The 20594-nt window shown below is 35.0% G+C and overlaps 1 protein-coding gene across 1 annotated transcript in view; it reads right to left on the minus strand.

Annotated features, from left to right (window-relative positions):
- Window positions 1–20594, minus strand: part of LOC136849248 (DNA oxidative demethylase ALKBH2-like) — a 657271-nt gene that overhangs the window by 502 nt on the left and 636175 nt on the right. The gene's annotated exons all lie outside the window — the stretch shown is intronic.

Consider the following 20594-nt stretch of genomic DNA (forward strand, 5'->3'; position numbering starts at 1 on the left):
GAGCGCTCCCAAGACAGAAAAAATAGACTCAGGAGTTTTAACACTCATTATTGGAAAATCATGCTCTGTAATCTTGAGGCAATGGATAAATATTTATGATCGGGGTAATAGTGAATGTAGTGCAGTGATTTTCTGCTTTCTATTAAATCATCTCCAGCTACTGGTGCAGGATGGCCTCTAAGAAGTTTGTCTTATCAGAGAACCAGCATAAAAACTTTAAATCACTTCAGCAGCTTATCTTGTAAACTCTCCTTTATCATTTCTGTCATTAGCATTGTCTGGGTCTATGTATGCAACAGGCAGAGTTTTCCATTCACTTGCAAACTTCTTAAATAACTGTTTCATGTCAAACACTGGGTCCATAAACCCACTTCGGTGTCTAACCCACACGGCTGATTGATTTGATTTATGAAATTTAGGCTGTCAAGCCAAGCATTGTGCCACTTTCGGCCATTCGGCATTTAAGTTAGTGATAAGAGGGAATTAGATCCAAAAAACAGAGGAGATAAAGTACAAGGATCAGGATCTGGAGGGGAGAGGAAACCCCACAGCTGCACTAAGAAGTAACAACTGGAGGTGTTTCACAGCCGGACAAAGGAAAGGAAGTCGGAATGGAGGTAAATGAAAAGGCTAAAAAGTGGGGGTAACTAGGGCCCGAAGGGACGCTGCAAACACCCTTTAGCAATGCTTGCAGTATACCACATTAGGTGCACTGATGGCAATACCTAAGAAATTATTATTATATTATGAAAGCGTTGTTCCTTCCAGAAGGTGAAAACCCAACAGTGCTAAAGATATAGCTTTCAAAGAAGAGTAAACTAGTAAATAGAGGGTTCCAAATAACATAGGACCTCTTACACTGAATGACCCAGATTCACCTGATTCAGTAATGAATGTGTTAACAAAGGTTTTTCATTCGAATTGGCAGTTGGTCTCTATGCTTTTCATTCTGTGATATAAAAGATCACGTAAGGTTTGCTTGTTTGTGTAGCGCGTATGTATTGCTGTGAATGCATTCACATTTAGTGATACTTGCGAAGCGCCATCTATCTGTATATGATTAATTTACTCGAATAAGATTTCAAAAGCAAAAAATCGTTTATGAGGGTTATTAATGAATATCAGTTGTTATAAGTTAATTTATTTTTGTGCTTTATTGAGTGATGGTGTATGGAAGAAGTAAGCTGTATTTAAAATTTGACATAATAATGTACTGCTTTGTTGCCTGGTGTCATTACTGCGAACTGAATGAACTAGCATTCAGTTAACTGATAGCGTTTGTAACTAAATACAAAAACATTTTTAAAGTAATTAGTTTTCATGAATTGTGATAAACTAAAGTACTGGTAATATGTGGATAAATAAAATTGGTGACCACTGTGTCCCTTGACCCTACGTCATAGGACCTGAGGAAACTACCATGTGTAGTAGCGTCATTTTGAAGGTTACATTAACGAGCGAGAGAGAAACAAATGAAGGGTCCAACTTCAAAATACTGTACCAAATACTGTATCCCTAACTGGGGAATATACGTAAACATTAAAAGAAACTTTGTCTTATGTTGCAAATTTTGTGCCTTTGAAATATAAACAGCCACTGTTTAGGGGGACATATTTTCTCTATGTGTTACAAGGTACAAACGCAGAAGAAATGAAATTACACATTAATTTCTAACATTTACAAGACTGCAAGCATAATGACTAGAAACGTTTACCAAAGTTGTAGTTTAGCTTGTAAAATTCAGTTTTCTATTATTCGACTTGAGATTCGTTTTCTTTAAATGTTGCAGTGTGATCCGGTGTAACTAGTAAACGCATTAGAACTGCTTTTAGTGACTGTATATAATTTATTTATACACACACACACACACACACACACAGACACACACACACACACATACATATATATATATATATATATATATATATATATATATATATATATATATATATATATATATATATATATACACTAAAGTTGTCTAATCCCGAAACCAACCTATGCAAAAGTAAAATAAACTATAATGATTTTAAGATTATACCCAGAACTTTCAAGAACTCAGAAAAAATGTTCCTACACCCCCTTTGAATTGTTCTGTCGTGTAAAGTATGTGTACTATCATTGAAAATACTTTTCTTTCCTGTGATTAATAATTCTGTCTTGAACTCATTAATTTAAATAAACATGGTATGTACATATATACATATATCCGGCCACTTACCTGATTACAATGGTGTGTGAGAGAGAGAGAGAGAGAGAGAGAGAGAGAGAGAGAGAGAGAGAGAGAGAGAGAGAGAGAGACTGATTGACTTGCAGTGGCAAGTATTCTCGTTTTTTTTTCTAGTATGACTTGATGTTTAACCCCATTCATTAAGGGAATTTATAAGAGAGAGAGAGAGAGAGAGAGAGAGAGAGAGAGAGAGAGAGAGAGAGAGAGAGAGAGAGAGAGAGAGAGATTGCAAGCATGAATTTGCTTGCAATAGTTAAAAACCTTATACATAAATTTTGCTCCAGTTTGTTTGTTTGAGGAGAGAGAGAGAGAGGGAGAGAGAGAGAGATTGCAAGCATGAATTTGCTTGCAATAGTTAAAAACCTTATACATAAATTTTGCTCCAGTTTGTTTGTTTGAGGAGAGAGAGAGAGAGAGAGAGAGAGAGAGAGAGAGAGAGAGAGAGAGAGAGAGAGAGAGCAGTTTGGTGGAGGTAGCTGCACGATGGTGAACTTTGTGTGCATGCTGGCGGTGTTGCCAAACTACCTGATAATTAATTTCAGACCTCATTTAAACGTACTTTATAATGAAATATGCCATCGTATCGTCACGAAGCAGTCACCATAGCAAATTCAGAAGGTAAAAACGAAAAAGAAAGGAACAAATTAATGAGGAAATTTGTATTTGAACAAATAAAAAAAAAGAAACTCCGTATATGTTGCACATCAGGTTTAGCCAGCAGCCACTACACATGCGCGAATGGGGGAGTCGTTCTCGGCTGCAAAAGCGAATCTCTGCTTACAGAGTTTACTGATATAGATTTTCAATGTTGATTTTATCAGGGTAATTAACAATTATATTAATAATTATCATAAATCATAATTAAAGTTCATGTAAAAAATTGATAAAAAATTGATGTTATAGATGATTTATTGTTGCAGGTTAATCATACGTCTGACAACGCCTGGAAGAAAACCTGGATTGCTCAGGCGAAAAATTACCAATAACCCATAAAGCACGTGAAGGGAAACCTGACGGAATTGGTAAAAACGAAATTTTCATTCAATTTGCCTGTGTTTGATGTCTGTTACGGGAGCAGGGGTTTGATTTTGAGTTATAACCTTCCTGGGGTTACATAGGGGCCGCTTGCCAAATTTTGTCTGCTTCTGTCAAACGGTTCCAATTTCTATAGTGTCCAAATACACAAACATCATTCACTTGTATATATATATATATATACATATATATATATATATATATATATATATATATATATATATATATATATATATATATATATATATATATATTATAACACCGAGACAGTTCTTGTCCCATAAACGTTCCTTTTACGTTACGAGGATACGTTGGTAATGTGAAGTTATCCCGTTACTTTATTTGAACCAAGAAAAATTCCACAAAGGAAACAAAACAGAGAGTGACATAACTAACGATAAAATCGTAAATTCAGAATGTACGTCATATGAAGATTGCAACAATAAAAATTATGATAATGGTAATAGCAACGACAATGATGTTGATGACGTTGCCTGTAAAAGCAGCGGTCATAATTGTCTAGTACAATGATACCAGTGCTGGTGAGTGTGGGACCACTTTTGAACATTATGATGAATTATTGTAATTAGCTTTTCACTGGCTGTAAAATATTTCCATTTTAAACGATATTAATTTCACTTTCGCATTTCAAAACGATAGATGAAAGATACTCATCGTCACTCTCAACAACATATCGAAAATCACATCACAAGTCAATTTAAGCAATTAACAAGAACCCCGTAGTGAGTAGTGCCGTCAGTGTACCTCACGCGGTCCACTGTAGGCATTACTTAAGGTTCTTTGCAGTGTCCCTTCGGCCCCTAGCTGCAACCTATTTCATTCCTTATACTGTATCTCCGTTCATATTCCTTTTCTTCCTCTTACTTACCATCATCTCCTAACAATTGTTTCGACATTATTTTCAACGCAGAATGACCTCACAGGTCCCAATGCTTGTCCCTTGGCCTAAATTTTACATTCCTTCCAATACCAAAACAGTCGTTGATAACATTTAAATACTAATGACACGCGTAAGATTCTTTTTATTAGACGCAAGGTAAGTACAGAACTGTGGCTCTGAATGTCTGAATATTGCTCTTGTCGCCATGGACATACCTAAGGGATAAGTTGCAACATTTTATCTTTACATAAATTTAAATTGTTTCCATGAATAATTGGCAGTATTTCTTCACTGATTTCCAATTACGGAGCCCGTACGAGCTGTCTTGTTTTGTGGATTGTTGATTATTAGTTTGTAACGCATCTGTTGCTGTTCTATATTTTTATTTACTAAGAGAGACACATACGCAAGTAATTCTGACATGTCTCCGAATAGGCCATTCTCGCCTAACACACGGACGTCTAATGAATAACCCACATAATCCTGTCCCTAATTCCTCTGAATGTAAAGTAGTGATAACGATTAAATATTTACTGTGTGAACGTCCAAAGTATAATCAGCAGAGACTATCAAGTTTTGGAAATAAATCCATCGGTGAATTTTTGCGCGAAAACGCCCATCGTGGATTACAAGTGGAAGCGATAAAAGGTCAAGGATGAGTATTTGTTCAAATGAACGAGCTTTTTTTCTAAAGCCTTTCCCATCGTCCGTGCAATTGATCACAGTTGCTTTAGCAACCTGAGCATTCAGATACAAAGACTGTCTCATAGTAACTTCAGGCGGTCTCATTTACGCACTGACAGTGGTTTCTCGCGGAGCAAGCCAGCCGATCATCTTGGCAAGTTTTATTTGAACGTAAGTAGTTTTATCAGTTATTATTATCTACATGCGCATTCGAATATAGGAAGTTAAATAAGCACCCAAAAAGAAGAATCATTGGGCTTAAAAGGGGTCGCGAATTTTAGGAAGGTCAGTAAAGACAGAAATAATCCCTCCCCCTTCCAAAAATAAAATCAGATAAAATATATAACATTCTGTGGCGATGGTTTCAAGATATTGTTACTATCTTAACACAAGGAGTAAATGGAAGGGAGGGTGGAGCTTTCATAGAAATGTTTTTTATGCAGTGGCGTAAAACAAAAAATGAGCGTCGTTCCAAGATAATTTAATTTTAATGTTATTTTATGGCTCAGAGACCAAGGAGGGCAGACTGCTGTCGAACTTCACAGTTCCAGAGTCCTTTATTCTTCACACCATTGGACTGTGGAACAGTCTCCCTGAAGATGTTGTACAACTGGAACTTCAAAAGTTCAAGCGAAGATGCAACGCACTGCTAACTTAAAACAATTGCATCTATTTAGTTATTAATTTTTTAATCTATTTTTATTTTTTAATAAGTGATCTCTTCTTTCTGTATTTCCCATTCTGTTACTTCTTCCAGATGAACACTATATTCTTTGGAAGTTTGAATTTCAAGTCATTGGCCCTTTGGGCTTGTTCCGTATGAATAGAGTTCAAGTTCTCAATAATAATAATAATAATAATAATAATAATAATAATAATAATAATAATAGTAAGCCCAGTCCCGCAAGCAAAGTGTATGAATGAATTTCATCCCTTCAGTGATGACCCACAAGCTCCTTGAAGGTGGGGACGTTAAAGGTTTTCGGAATACCGAGAAAGGCAGAGAATTACAAGTTCTGTGAGGGAGTGATGGGAATTGGGAGGATTCATGGAATTTAGACTAAAAAGCCAAGCGCTTGGGCTCCTTCAGCTACCGAGTGCTAAAGAAAGTGAAAAGAAGGGGTTGGAGTGGTTGGACAGCAAGATAGAGAGAGCCAGAAAATAAAGGAGATGAAGCACACGGATCTAAAGGTGAAATGGAAGAAAACTCCATAGTTGCACAAAGAAGCAAATAGAGATTAAAGAAAGGAAGCGGGAATGGAGGTAAAGTAAAGGGCTAAAAAGTGGGTGCTTCTAGGGGTCGAAGGGACGATGCAAGCACCTTTAGTAATGCCTACAGTGCAACGTGTGAGGTCCACAGATGGCACCACCTTACTATTGGGGTAAGGGAGAGATGTAATAATTACTTTGATAATGTTCAGCTCTAATTTAAGGTAATCAGTCTCTTGCAACGTTTAAATAACTAAATAAACACCGGTAAAGATTGCCAGTTAATGAGACACCTAGGTATCCGTGATCTCGATTCTTGACTTTTTACTTGAGGTGTGAAGATATACACGAATATCATATTCAGCCACTGTAACTGCCACTTTCATCAAATTTGCAGGCACCATGCCATTCCTCAGATCAAATGACTGTCAGTATGACTCAGTATGACCCTTTTCTCTTCAAAAGTTCCTATAGGTCAACAAGGCTTTTATCAGTTACCATGGGTACCTCTCTTGAAATAAAAAGAAAGTACAACTTCCAAATAATAGATCCATTATTTTAGCTTCGTAGCTATGTGATTCTTTGAAGTTTGAAGATACTTGACCATCTTCAAATAGATTTTCACCCAAAACATTCAAAGAATTGGAGGGAGAGAAAATCAGAGAAACGAATAAAAACGCCCTTGGAAGTGCTGAATTTGGCTAAGTTATGGGACCCTAATTCTGATAAGGTCACTGATATAGAGGAGGCAAGAAAGAGGAAAAGAGTAGAACTTGGAGGAATACCATTAGGGATTTGGAAGGATATGTTGCACTCAGTAACAACAGATACAAAACAGGCAGATAAAAATATAGAAGGAAAAGTTATGTGAGGAGTTTGAAGAAATGACAAAATCTTTATTTCAAATATATGGGCTTTAGAAAAAAAACGTGATAAAACTGATAGAAAAGCAATGTGGAGGGTGTTCAAGGTAATGACTTGAAAGTGATTAAATGTTTTGACGATGAAAGAAAAGCAAGTATCAGAATTTGTAGACAGGAGAGCGATTGGTTTGCTCTAGAAGTGGATCTGACACAAACGTGCGTTATGGAAACAAACTGCATCACTAGTGAAGGAGTTGAAAGTGCTCAGTGAAAGTGAATATGAGTAATATTTCATTTCATATGTGTATTTGGGACTAAATGTATATGATGACACTGGGATGAGAGAAGAGTAAAGTCACAGAGTAAATAAAGCAAGAAAGGTAGTAGGTGCATGCAAATGATTTGGAATATATGTAAGTAAGTTGTTAAGCTAACATACCTTTACAGAAGTGAAATGTGGATGATGAATGAGTATGAAAGCTTAAAAGGCTGAAGTTATTAAGTTGTGGGGTAAGAGGATAAGATATGCCAGCAATATACCACCCCACAGAATCACAACACAAGTGTCATCCTCTCTATGAAGGTAAAGGTTACAGCGTTTCAGAAACTGACAAAATTAACAATCCTACCTTTAATATCTAGTTATATATAAAGGAAATTCCTAATTTTTTTTTACCAAAACTAAATTTACACATTTACATACCCTCTTTACAACTGATTATATTAATTTTTTTTTTGAACCAGCAGGGGAAAGCCAGTTCATACAAAGTGGTCTTCTCCATACAAGCATTGACCAATCGCCATTACTGCAAACGTATCACACGAGGGGCTTGTCCTATCAAGTATATCAGACGCAAACTCTCTCGAGTAAAGTTCCTTCTTTAATCGTAGATTTGGCTTTAAGTTGCTGTTTATTGTAAAGTATGAAAATGATATTATGTGACCCAAAATATTGACTATTATATATATATATATATATATATATATATATATATATATATATATATATATATATATATATATATATATATATATATATATATATATATATATATATATATATATATATATATATATATATATATATATATATATATATATATATTTAATTGTAATTGGCTACCATACCCTCGTAATTTATCGAGTTCTTCGCTCTTTTTGGATACGTTTGTACAAAGCATTGGATCCAAGTGCAAGAAATTGATCCAATTATGATGTCCGGCAACGGGAAACGAACCCTCGTCCCATAATCACAACGAGGTCAGGTCAGCATCGTGACCTGGTTATGATTATGGGACGTCGTTCGTTTCCCGCTACCGGACATCATAATTGCTTCATATATCTTGCCCTTTGATCCAATGCTTTGTAGTAACAAGCATAACCAAAAAGCGCGAAAAATCCAACAGTTAAAAGGGCATTATAGCTTATTACAATTACAAACGTATCTGGTAAAAAGTGACCAGTAGATTATATATATATATATATATATATATATATATATATATATATATATATATATATATACATACATACTGTATATATACATACATACATACATACATATATATATATGTATATGTATATATATATATATATATATATATATATATATATATATATATATATATATATATATATATATATATATATATATATATAATCGACGAACATCCACGTTCCAGTCGATAACTGGAAGTGAAATTTGTGTTAGTATTTTGGTTTTGTCATATACACATTTCTATAGATGAACGATTTACAAAACACTGCTCTTAGCTTACGATAGCTCCTGCTATCATTTCAGAGTGTCTGTATTGTCTGTTTACTGAATATGATATCAAAAATTACTAAGAAGATGACAGCAGGAGCTGTCGAATTTTGCAAGTTGTTCATCTTTAAAAATTTGCATATAAACAAATTTCACTTAATAAATTTTTTCATATATGTTTATATGTATATGTATATGTACATATATATATATATATATATATATATATATATATATATATATATATATATATATATATATATATATATATATATATATTACTTTTAGAGCATAGTTTTTCTCTTACATAACTTTCGTTAAAAGGAATTTCTCTGGTGGCATAATTAGTGTAAGGCATTTGCACGTACATATTCACTCAAATTTAACGCTATACGAGATTATGTGTGCACAAACATTCGTATATTTGTACAATCAACAATACATGCAATATTTTAATGTATCTTGCACATATAATATCAAAATTTTTATTTTTGTACTTCACTTTTGCATTTGCAAACAGACATGTACGATGTTATTGGATTGCAAACACAAATTTAAGGAAATACCAAGCAGTTTCTATTGAATTTTAAATATTTATTTATTATATCTTTACGGTTTTACTTTTCTTGTCATACATGCTCTTTGGACCCAAAGCCTCGACCTTAAGTGGTTAAGCTCTAATCCCTTGACCAAAGATGACCAATCAGTACTCAGGTCTAAATGTTATATACAAACTTTCTCTCCGCTAGTCGCTAGTCGCCTGAAAATGCCACAGGGCGGCGACACAGCCATCGTGACAAAAGACGATAACTGGAAGAAAAAAAAAAGGCTGCGTATTTTTCACCAGAAACTGACGCGTGAGAATCTGAAAAAACTCTGACGTTATGAAGATTCCTCCAAGAAACTTATTGATGCCACTAAAGCAATTGCTTTTAACGAAAATTATATATATATATATATATATATATATATATATATATATATATATATATATATATATATATATATATATATATATATATATATATATATATATATATATATATATATATACATGTGTGAGTGTGTGCCTGTGTGTATACAGACACGTGATGTCTTCGCCCATGTTCATATTCTACTGAGAAAAAAGAACAGAAATTACTGGAAATTACTTGAACGTAACAAAATGCTCAAGTTAGACCGCGCGCATCAAAACTACCGAAGCATGGTTGAAGATAATGGCATGAAGAGAAAATGCAAAAAGCGATAGGTAAATCGTAGGAATTATTGCACAGGGCCAATACTAGACTTACACGCTTCCTTCGAATGGAATGTCCTTTTGCCCCGAAAAAAAAAGTCACTTGCTGTTGTAAAAAAGGTAATGAACAAGTGATTAATGACAAGCAACTGACCTATAGAACGTAAAGCACGCCTAGTTTTTATTTCTTTTAACCGATTTCTGTATCGGACAATCCGTCATTCGCTGGACTCAGAATTTTTTGTCTAATAAAGATTGGTGCCTAAGATCTATTGCTCACAGTTCTTCCCTGTTAGCTTGCACGATCTGGCACTCTTATTGCGTTTTTTTTTTTTTTTTTTTTTTAGTTATTCACTTTGTAGTGTTCTTACTAACTGGACTGTACAATAGCTTCTGATTGTGAATATCTGAATCTGAATTCACTTATTATTAAATGTTTTATTATACCTATTTATTATGATTCAGTGTATATACGCATGCACATACATATATATACAATAAGAGGTCGTTTCTTCTCGTAGTGTGGGGGGGGGGATCCAGAGGAAACCAAACAAGATGGTGGTAGTTTCCATTTTCATCCTATTATTGGCGAAATAAGGATGAAGCAGTTGTGCAAACACTTCCACAACATTAGCTGCCTCGTTGCATATACTGTAGATCTGCAGGATTCACAGCATTACTTACTGAGATCTGCCTCATAAAGCCTTACCTATCTTTCACATACATTCTTGCTTCCTTGATATGAAGGCCCTTCTGTTCCAGTACCTCTTCTACACCATCTGTGTAATTTGTTGTCTAGATCTTTCTCTCCTCCTTACTCCTAAAAACTTCAGAATTAAACTTTTTTACCAATCTGTCGTCCTCCATTCTCTCCACGTGATCAGCTCATCCCAGAACATTATGATCTAGCCTTAAACCTTTGGTAACCATTTTGCCACGGCTTCATATCACCACATTTCTCACCCTTTTAATCCTCTTTTACGACAGTATCTTAATCGAACAAGTCATCTCTACACTTCCAATCATTTTGCTTTAACTTACATTCTGTATCACACTTCACTGCCCGAAAGTAGAGTTGGTTCAGCAATCAGTTCCTGCATTCAAAATTTGGCTTCCACATGCTATGATACTATCTTTTTATTCTCTTATTTTTTCTTGCTCTGCTTATTCTGTGACTCTCTTCATCTCTAAATCTACAATCTTCTATTCCATTTGCTCACAACTACCTACAGTATATGAATCGACCACTTCCATTCTTCCACCATCCGTGTCAATGTTCATTGTTCCATTTTCCTTGTTTCCATTTACCATCATAACCTTCCCTTACTGAAATTTACTCTTAAATTCCTCTTGTTCCAACACTTTCTAACATTTTTACTAGACTCTGCTGTTTTACTGAAACATTTTACATCATGTGCAAACATGAACTCCACACTCCATTTATAACACCTTTTTATCCCACAATTTTACATTTACATCCTGTGTCCTTTCTCTGACGCCTTTCCTCTCTTTCTATATGTAAAGATATTACAAAACCATGGAGACATGACACGCTTTATGTTAGACCACTTTGCACGGAACTTGTAACACTTCCATTGTTTTGTTTCATCATAAAAACTTCATTTGCTCACAAGAGAAGTGAATAGCTTTCAACATCAAGTATGATTGTTCGAAATATCTGTTTTCCAAAGAAGAATATCCGTAGGTATACGTGGGGACGAGATGAATAAATGAGATTATGTGTTAGTGCAAAATAGACAGAAAAACAAACTGATGAATACAGTACCTGAAGGTATATTTGGTATTTATTTGGGTAAAGAAACCTTGGATGTATATAAGTTGAGATGAAAGGGTGAAAATGTGGCTCGCTCTCTCTCTCTCTCTCTCTCTCTCTCTCTCTCTCTCTCTCTCTCTCTCTCTATATATATATATATATATATATATACTCTATATATATATATATATATATATATATATATATATATATATATATATATATATATATATATATATATATATATATATATATATATATATATATATATATATATATATATATATATATATATATATATATATATATATATATATATATATATATATATATATATAGATACGTAAGTTTAATGAGAGTAAAGAGAAAAGAGCATATGAAGGTAAAAATTAAAGACCTGAGTGAAGGAGCAGATGAGGAATGTGTAAAATTCCAAGGCGTGGTCATAACGTCTTATTGAAATTGCCATCCTTGTTTTTGATACTCATTTTGCTTACTTTTCAGAGACAGGATCGACAGAAAGTATTTGGGATGAGAGTCGGTTGTCGTCTTCTCCATGTGGCCCTCCACCTCCTCCTCCTTCAAAGGGCCGTTACTGCCTTCACCATGATTTACAAACAAGTGCTTATAAATTTAAATCTGACCCTCCCTGGGACATATTTAACATACAGTCCACGTACAAGGATCCAGTAAGTTATATATATATATATATATATATATATATATATATATATATATATATATATATATATATATATATATATATATATATATATATATATATATATATATATATGTGTGTGTGTGTGTGTGTGTGTGTGTGTGTGTGTGTGTGTGTGTGTGTAGTGTGTGTAAATCTACTGATCACTCTTTACCAGATACATATGTAATTGTAATAGCCACAATGTCCTCTTAACTTTCTCGAATTCCTTGCGCTTTTTTGGATATGCTTGTCACTACAAAGCCTTAAGATCCAAGTGCAAGAAATATGAAGAAATTCTGATGTGCGGTAGCGGGAACAGAATTTCTTCATATCTTTCACACTTGGATCTTACGGCTTTGTAGTGACAAGCGTATCCAAAAGAGCATGAATAATTCGAGAAAATTACGAGGGCATCGTAATATTACAATACATTACATATATATATATATATATATATATATATATATATATATATATATATATATATATATATATATATATATATATATATATATATATATATATATATACACACACATATAAAATACTATATATATATATATATATATATATATACACACACATAAATACTTACAGTACACACAATGGAAGAAATTTCTTCCGTGACATCAATAAGTTTTTTGCAGGAATCTTCGTATCATTGGAATTTCTTTCACCAACATTTGCCATTTCAAGCGACTACTTTAGTAGTCAATTAAACACAACAAGGTCGCTAAGGAGTAGTTAGGTAGTAAAAGCAGCGCAGCCTGATCTATTTAGCCATTTAAATCATCTTAATATCGGTCTCCTGTTTGTGCTTTTGCATGATACCTGTCATTTACTGTACTTCGTTGACTTAAGGAATGGCGTTAGGGATATCTTGTTTGTTTTTTCTTTCGTTGCAGTACTTTTGGAAATATAATAATAATAATAATAATAATAATAATAATAATAATAATAATAATAATAATAAAATTCATTAAACAGAATGGCCGCATGGATTCCAATGAGTTAATATTTCAGTTTCTTAATCTCTCGAAACAGTTCCTCTGTAGCAGCAGGTAAATTAAATAACAGCTGTTCAAAGTTCGTTTATTCCCGAACATTTCGGTAGCACTCTCTACCATTTACAAAAAGGTGAATGAAGCCAGGGGTACAGTTATTTATACCCGCAAGAAGGCTCACAGAGATTTTTAGTTGGTTGTCGAAATGATGGGGGGGGGTCCTCTTATAAACTCGATGGCATCCAGACGGCCACTCTTTTTAATGAAGTTTGTTTGAAAAGGGCCTTCATCCAAAATGATAATAATAACGTACTGTAATGCATACACGCACAAACGCAGTAAGTTTTACGTGGGTCTGTGTTCAGGAATATTTTTTCAAGCAATTTTATAATCTATTTTCCCTTGAGCAGTTATTTATTGTTTGAAGGCATTTCCTCAAGTCCTGTTTTTCACATCTGCAAATTCAGCAAATAGACGTCTCTGAAATTCTGTCGCTTCAGCTGTGCGAGTGACGGCCTTTGCAACATAAGTTACAGGCCCTCCTTGTTGCTTCTCTAAAATGAAATATTTTAAAACATTGTAAACTATTTCCTTGGCCTGAGAGTGGAAGTGTTGGAGGTGGGGAGGACTGTTTTGGCTTTAGTTTTTCAGTCCTATCACAGTGCAGGTTGAGGGTGATTGTTGGTTTCAGACCGCTGAAAATATCCAAAGTCAATATGTTTTTCATGTCAGTTTTAAACTCATTTCTATACTTTAGAAAACTTTCACTTGAGTAGTCCCTGCTAAACCCATATTTCTATTATAAGAATGAGACTTTTGTCAACACAGGAATTCCTTATTCGCCGCACCCCTGCAGTCTTAATGTTTGACAGACTGTAATTTACAATCTGGATTTTGGTTTCATCCTTCTGCATCAATAACCTTGGTGTTGTGACGCCAGTTTTAGTAACCATGAATCAATCAAATCAATCAATCGTGCAGATGGAAAGTACATTTGTGACCTTGAGAATTTAGTAATGATTGGTTAAGGAATTAAAGGGTTAACCACTTTTCGGGGTCGAAGCTGTAAATATAACATATATACAGTGTGGAAAGACTTGACTGGCTGCCTGGAGCAAGAGCCTGTGACAGCACAAGGCTGACTTATTCCAAAACAAAGAGAAAATTGTAAATTATATACAGTATATATATATGTATATATATGCTGTATATATACACAGTATACTGTATATATATAATATATTTATGTATAGTTGAATAAATATTCAAATAAAATACAAAAATGTATAATATTTACGTAGAATTGTATTTAAAATTTTATAAAATCTTATATGACCATGTTTGAAATAATGTACAGAAAATTAATGATGTATGAATAAGGTGCATTTACTCATGGTTGTATATAAAAAACAAATACATATTATGCATATATATATAAAAATTTATATATAAATAATATCAAACTTGAAAACATCGGTATCCGTCAGCTTGCGTTGGTTGTTGGAGGAGCTCTGGGATGGTTCTTGGCTTCGCTGGGAAGTCTCTTGTACCTTGAGGGGCACAGTGTGTTTGGCTTTTGAGAGTGTGCTATCTGGTCCCCATATATTCAAGTCCTCCTCATCCTGCTGGAGGGGAGTATGCAATCCAACTCTTGCTCAATATCTGGGGTTGGTTTCTGCCTGTTGATTCTCACAATTTCTGCTATTATTAAGCGGCCACAATTGTTCTCTCCAATGCTTGACCTGGGTGTTTTCGATTAGTTCTGGTAGGGATGACCTTCTGTCATGGACATCTATAAAATGCTGGTGTATGGGCCAGCGTACGCCAAAGAAGGGTCGTTGTAATGTACCCGATGTACTTTTTGCTGTGAGATTCATACATCTCTGGGCATGTGAACGTATATGCATCTCTGAGAGTGGTGCTGATTTTTACTACTAGGCCTGCTACTGGGTTGGGCTTCCTGTAGATCCTGAGACTTATCTTTTGATAAGGGGCTTTTGAGGTTATGCCCATGTTAATGATCTATTGCAGGATATGTCATTCCTCCTGAAGGACTGAAGGAGAACTATTTGCATGAGTTTCTAAATGACCGGCAGTCAAAGGATATGGAACTTATTAAGTTCTGGCTACCCCCTAGAGGAAAAGAAGGGGTCATCTCCTTGAAAACAGAATCCAAAAAATGGTTGATCTTATATGGTTTCCTTGACCTCTGTGACAAATTCATGTTACAGGGCCACTTTGAGTATCTAAACTTTGAAACTTCATGTGCAAAACTAACAAGACCGCGGCTTTGACATTTGTTTTCATATTTACTTATGTACTCTGTCTACTTAAATTTTATCTGTTTAGATTAAAACTATATTTTTTCTTACTTAACCTGACTTTTGCTTAGACAATTTTTAAGCAGGCCTTAAAACACTGGAAAATCTGGCCCAAAACCGGAGACCTGGCAACCCTAGTACCAAGTCCTAGCCTTAACAGTTAACCTGACCCTAAAGCTGAAATGAACTCATGTAAATGGGTGCACAGTAACCTGCAGTCTGTCAGACACTAAAATCGCTAAGGTGTGGCGAATGAGGAATTCCTGTGTGAACAGAAAGTCTCATTGTTATAATGCAAGTATGGGCTTAGAAGAGCCTACTCAAGTGAAGGTTTACTGAAGTATAGCCATGAGTTTAAAACTGACGATAAAATCATTTGATTTCAGATATTTTCATTTGAAACCATAATTTTTGACCTGCACTGTCAGACCCCAGTTTCCATGACAGATGGTCAGCAGAGGACATTTAAGTCAATGGTAACTTTACTGGCTTAATCTTAAACCAACCATCTATACTTGAAAAACAATTGCACTCAAGCTGCCATTTTCATAATACAGTATCGCAGTATGAAAAGCCAAAGCCAAAACAGCTCCCCCCCAAAACTACCAACGCCTCCTCTCTCAGTTCCAGGAAATAACTTACAATGTTTTAAAATATTCCATTTTAGAGAAGGAACAAGGGGGTCCTATAACTGATACTGCAAAGGCCGTCGCTCGCACAGCTGAAACGACAAAAGCTGTGGAAATATAAAATCACTGAATTTCTAAATGTGAAAACGAGGCATTGAGAAAATTCTATCTTGTAAACAATAGACAGCTGCTAAATGGAGAATCGATAATTAAATTGCTTGTATAAATGTTCCTAAACACAGGCCCATTATTACTATTATTATTATTATTATTATTATTATTATTACGCCAATTCTTTAGAAAATGAAATGCAGTAAATGATAGGTCTCAGGGAAACAATAAACAAAGGATTAACGTTAATGGGAAGATTTAAGTGGCTAAACAGAAGTGGCTAGCAGCTTTTTCTATCTAGCTACACCCTATTAATCTAAGAGTGTTTGATAGATTATAACTTACCATGCTCTAGCGTTACTGGAGGCAGAGGATCAGCCTAGGATCTACCACCTTTCCCTAGACTAAGTGAGGAAGGTTAGATTACTTTGCATCCCTGTATTTAATTCTATTTCAGCATTAGTATCAGGTTAGAAGGTCCAGGAAGGAAAAAACCCTACAGTAAGGCTAAGACCCAGTGCCCTAGGTTAGGTTAGGTAAGAAAGACAAGTTTACTGGGCATCCATTTCTTTGACTATTTCCACTTTAGGAAGGGTGTCCAGTGGTGGGTAATCCCTAATCCCCAGTCAGGCAAGGAACCAGTAAGGTTAATACTGTGCACCCCTGTGTTTCACTTGTTTTAGTTTTCTTCCCTATTACAGCATCTTAGTTATAGGGGCTTATAGTGGATCAACCAAGTATTTTGCGACAAAAATTATTGTCGAAGTCTTGAAAATCACATAAACTATCAGAGGCAATATATTTACAATCACACTGCATCACAGGATTGAGGGAAATATGTACAAGTTGCTGAATAAAATAAATAGGTATATTTTCTGGCATTAATTTCTTTTTCTTATATCCATATCATCTATTTTATAAACTATATATGAGTTTCTGGAGAATCAGTTTCTTTTCTGGCTACTGCAATCCTGCTTTTTTTCCCATGAGGAAGCCCTATTAGAGTCTGCTGACTGCCATGATGCTTAGATTAAGGTCTAGACCTTGGTTCACATTAAGCTGATCACAGTCAGTGCTATTATATATATATATATATATACTGTATATATATATATATATATATATATATATATATATATATATATATATATATATATATATATATATATATATATATATATATATTGTGTGTGTGGGTGTAAACATTCCCTGAAAATTTCAAATTTCAGATGTGCAGTAATTTGCAAGCAATTAAACTGCAGTGGGTTTGCTCATGATGCAGTTACCAATGAATGTAGAACCTATGGTAGTCTCAACACCTTCCTACTACCATCTCAGACCTCCATAGCAAGTCTGAAGACATACTTGCCAAGGGACTCGCCAGTCATTTTCATTTACCCTCTTCCTGGTTACTGGTCGTGGCTTTCTGCCCAAGCAGAATGCCAAAAGCAGGGAGGGAATATGATACCTATGCCTACAAAGGCTGAGGCAGACAGACTTCAGTCTATTTATGGTAATTTCTTCATTGGTGTTTACAAGGTATGGACTGAGTCTACTTTTGGGTTCCAATTATGTAACTGCCTTTGCCTCTGACACTGCATTTCTATATGTACTGCCACCTGGATAGTATGTGACATATTTCTTGGCGCTTGTATGTCCTAGCAAAGCATATTTGGCACTTGTTTAAAAGATATTAGAATCAGCATGTGAAAATGCATGTGGCTTAATGAAATAAGAAAGGAAACTGTGTGAAGTAAAGATAAATCAGGAAATGTTAATACAAATGACACTCTCATGGTGTACAAATGCATGTATGATATGCAAGTCAATAGCATGAAATACCAGATATTGTATTGCATGTTTTAGACATCAATTTTTTTTCTTAGTTCTTATTTTAGCACATTTTAAACCGGTACTTGCTAGAGGCATTAATAACACTTCCATAATACACTACCCTCATTTATCAGCATCGTCGGTTAACGGCGTTCCGGTTTTATGGCGCTTGACTAACGACGCCGTTAATCAGATTTTCGGCGACGGTAAGCGATTTTCGGCTTCGGTAAGCGGTTTATCGGCGTCGATAACTGGTTAACGGCGACATAAGCGGTTTATTGGCGCTTACGACGCCGTAAACGCCATTTATTACCATAAAATTATCGGCGATTTTCCGTTAGTGGCGCTCGGCCGGGAACGGAGCTCCCGCCTTTAACCGGGGACTGCCTACACCTTTACTGAATTTGCACCCAAGTTAGTATCTAGTGTAATAGTTGGTTATTGGTACTGTGTGAGGGCCTCTCTAGTATTGTCACTTTCTGATCGCTGTTGTGTCTGTAACCCAAAACAGCGTGATGGTCATCTGAGAGTCAGAGCTGGAGATCAGTAAAGAACTTAATATAAAGGTATAGTGCAGTAGAAAAATATAATTTCTATATAGAAAACTGCATTTATTTTATATTTAGGCATGTACCCACACAAAAAATTTTGTCTCACTACATATAAATTTGAATACTGTACCATCGACAGATATCCTTTACAGCTTTTTTAGTGATTTACAGTGAATTTTAAGACCTGAAATACTCAAAATATGTGCTTAATTAACTATACTCACTTGTTTTGCAGGTAACCATGTTATTGTAAACCCATTGCCACACAAAATTGCTTTGGTAATCTGATTCATACATTTCATCAATAGATTGTCAGGCAACCCACATTATATACTTCCGAATTACCAAAAATATCAGTTATAGAATGAACCCACTGTCAGTGACAAAAACCCCTTTGTTTCTGATGTATGCCACGTCTCCCAGCATTATCTATGCAAAAACATTGTATTTTACATTTCAGCATGTGTAAGATGACATGATTTTGTGTTCTGATTGCATTTTTAAATTGTTATTTCTCAAATATTCAGGAAGTGTCCATGTCTCTGTCTCAGCCATCCACGTATTGACCAAAACTGGTGTTGTTTAACTTAACTGATCACACCAATGGTGCAGCGAATATGTAACATCCATAAACATACTGGTCTGCTGTGACCAACTAACGTTTGAATTAGACTTTGAGTTTCATTAAAAGTTTTTATGAGGACGACAGCACATTAACCCGATACTCAACTCTCATTTTGTCCTGGCCTTGGACTGTCACAACTGTATAAACTCTCATGGCTTAGTTAATTACATCTGCTCTTTCCTCAGCTTGCGTCATCATTTCATCCAAAAAAATATTCAAGAGATCCACAGATTATACAATGTAATAATCTTGTCTCATATTTACATTTATGCCTTATCAGTCCATCCTTCTACACAGTCTTGCTCAAGCTTCAGGCTTCCTCATCACAACTCTATTCTATCGTGACAAACTACTGTTCATGCTACAAACCTGTCATCGTCACATCTCAATCAGTTCTATCATAGGTGCTGATGAAAACTGCAAAAACACTTTTTCTTTTGCATTCAAGCTACTCACACATCCCTTACATATTGAACCAGATTCAGTTAACTGTCAGAATTAGCCATGTGGAGAGGAAATAATCTTTGTCAGGCATTGCAGTCGAATGTCATTGCTTTGAAATTATATTGCTGATCTCCAGAGTGGGCTTAATGGGTATTATTTTTGAAATGTCAGAGCTATAGTAAAAATAAGATGGTTTCAGTGTTAGGTATCCTGTTCCTGTGCTACATTAACAGTATTCGTCTTATATCAAACTTTCTGTTTTTAATAAGTTTAACACCCTTCCCCCCCTCACGTTTCCATGAATGGTAAACATTGTTGCATGACTATAGTTTAACATCAACTTTTCTTGTATGCTAATGGGTAATTATTAATCTCACCTACTGCTTAAGTATTTCTGCAGGGCTTTCCAATAACCTCAGCTTACTGCATCATTTTCTCTGTGCCGGTAATAAATCTCTCCTCCTGTGTCTCATCAGGAACTGCCATAACTAATTTCAGGTTTACAGCAATACCATCAATTGTTGTGGCAGTCTGCTTCCCTCTACCATCTACACATTCAAAAACCTTGCAAACTGTTAATTTCATAGACATAAAATTACATTTTGTTTGACATTACACCTCAATCTGTTATTGCAAGATTAAGGCGTCCGTGAACTTTGATTTTCGATCAAACTT

This window comes from Macrobrachium rosenbergii, chromosome 20 (genome assembly GCF_040412425.1).
Source record: "Macrobrachium rosenbergii isolate ZJJX-2024 chromosome 20, ASM4041242v1, whole genome shotgun sequence".
In the NCBI taxonomy this organism is placed as follows: domain Eukaryota; kingdom Metazoa; phylum Arthropoda; class Malacostraca; order Decapoda; family Palaemonidae; genus Macrobrachium; species Macrobrachium rosenbergii.